Source organism: Apis dorsata, unplaced genomic scaffold (genome assembly GCF_000469605.1).
Source record: "Apis dorsata unplaced genomic scaffold, Apis dorsata 1.3 scaffold_170, whole genome shotgun sequence".
NCBI lineage: Eukaryota > Metazoa > Arthropoda > Insecta > Hymenoptera > Apidae > Apis > Apis dorsata.
This window is the reverse complement of record NW_006263458.1, coordinates 432,661-434,926: the sequence shown is the minus strand read 5'-3', so window position 1 is coordinate 434,926 and position 2,266 is coordinate 432,661. Positions and strand designations below refer to the sequence as shown.

Genomic DNA, 2,266 nt, shown 5'->3' with positions numbered 1-2,266 from the left:
AAATTACTATTTTTTTTTTTTTTTTGATTTTATGCGGTTTGAAGAAGCTTCTCTTTTCTTTCCCTTACGCGTAAAAAAATAGTGTGCTGATCGCTTTAATTAATAAAACGTTCGTTGAATATGGTATAAAGTTTTTCAAAATTTTTGTAAAAATGTAAGCAGCATATATATGTATATGTACACGTTAAATTAGCGTTTTATATTTCTCTTTGTAATATAAAAACTTCAAAGAATTTGATTTCGATGAATTTTTCTCCCTTTTTCACTTTGCACAGATGCCCATAACCTATCTTCTCATTTCGTTCGTGCTTCCTCTGCCATTCTCCTTTATTTCTTATCCCAATTTCGCGTAGCTTGTTCTACTACATCAACAACTCGACGTATTCCCCGAATCGAATCTTTCTTCGCGAACATTTAAAATATCGACAACAAATTCGATTTTTTATAAATTCAACTTTCGGAAAATTCGCGTTTCATTTTATCGAATTTCACGAGAAATAACATATATTCGAGACGATGGAAACACAGGAATTACGTAGAAAGAAACAAGAAAAGAAAAATTTAATTTCTCTTAATTCTTCCTTTCGTACACTTGGTGAAATTCAGCGGCGGATAAAAATCGAGTCGAAGTCACTGTTTCGCTTGCATGTTTCTTCTCATCCTCCCTCTATATATATATATATATATATACGTATATATATACACACATATATAATGAAACGAAAAGTATCGAGCCTCGAAATTATACGATGACGATGATCTTACGTTTCGTTCGGTGCGCGTTTAAACGCATACCACACCACACACACACACACACACACACACACACACCACATTCAGACAATTCAGGCAATTTATTGATATGTATCGTTATTATTTTTTTTTTCTTCAGCATTATTGCTCAACGTACCGCTACGTTTTATTATTAAATATAATATAGATTCCCCTTCTTTCACACGCTGTTTTACACGTTTATACTCTACCCACCACCTCCCCGCGAAGGGAATCAATATCAAATACTTTACTCCGCTCGACAAGTGGCGACAATGGTCCGTGGGAATAATAATCAAGCGTGGGAAGAAGGAAAAAGAATTTCGAGAATCGTCGATTCTCGTTCGATTAATTCGTTGGACGCGATATTGTACTTGCTCGAGGAATCGACGATCCCTTTTTTCCCTTTTCTTTCTTCCTCCTCCTCTCTCTGAATGATTTTTTTTTTTTTTTAATTCGAATAAAATTCAAATATCAAAAAAGTCGCGACTGTAACAAGTAACGTGTTTCAGAATTTAGTGTAAGTGACATAGTTTTTTTGGAACTTTTAAATTCTCTCGAGTCAAGAAATATCATACGTTGTTTTTTTTTTTTTCTTACACGATTTTTCTTACGATTGGAGGAGAATAAATTTTTTTACACGCGTTAAATTTATGGGGTGAGTTTCGTATTATATTTGTTATAATTAATGTTTAAAAAAAATAATAGATATTTTTATATTCTTCAATTCTGCAAATTATTGATGTAACTTCATTTTCTATCGAATTATACGATTCTCACCCCATTCGTACATTTATACGCAATAATATTTTTCCTACTTGCTCTTTCCCTCGGTTAAATATATCGCGACGTAAAACATGGATTCTCTTTCATCTCGTCGGATTGTCAATAAAATTGTCCACGATATTATAAAATAAATCTATCGCTCGACGATCGAAGCGTAGCATCGATGTATTTGATCGTCGTACTTAAACGTGATACGGTTTCCTTTGGAATAAAGAAAGAAATCTTGTATTGCACGAACTTTCTTCGCGTAATACACGCATATATACATATATGTATGTTCGTACAAAAACGTTCTTTCTTTTTTTCTGCGAGTAATACTTTCTTTGGAAAAATTCGTTTGGATGGATGTGCGTCTGTATGTGTGTGTATCAGTTGGTGTACGTACGTAAATCATTTTTAAGAAAAAAAAAAAAAAAAATGAATGTTTTGTTTGCCAGTCGGGTAGGAATATTCCTTGCGTTTCTAAAGTAAAATATTTGATATCTCGTCATTACTCTGTCGACGACACTCGGCCCCGTCACGCCGTTCGTAGACAAAACGGAGGAGTTGTGTGTACACGATAAACAAGGTGTATGTACATACGTCGTTCATACCTTTTGATCACAGAAACATTATTCGAGGAGTCGATTACACTCCTGTCATCCATAGATACACTTCTGCGCAAATAGATTCTTATGTAATCGAATAATTTCTAATCTGTTTGTCCCAA

At 33.8% G+C, this 2,266-nt stretch overlaps 1 long non-coding RNA gene across 1 annotated transcript in view; it reads right to left on the bottom strand.

Annotated features, from left to right (window-relative positions):
• LOC116185412 overlaps positions 1 to 2,266 on the bottom strand; it is a 10,102-nt gene that overhangs the window by 1,237 nt on the left and 6,599 nt on the right. The gene's annotated exons all lie outside the window — the stretch shown is intronic.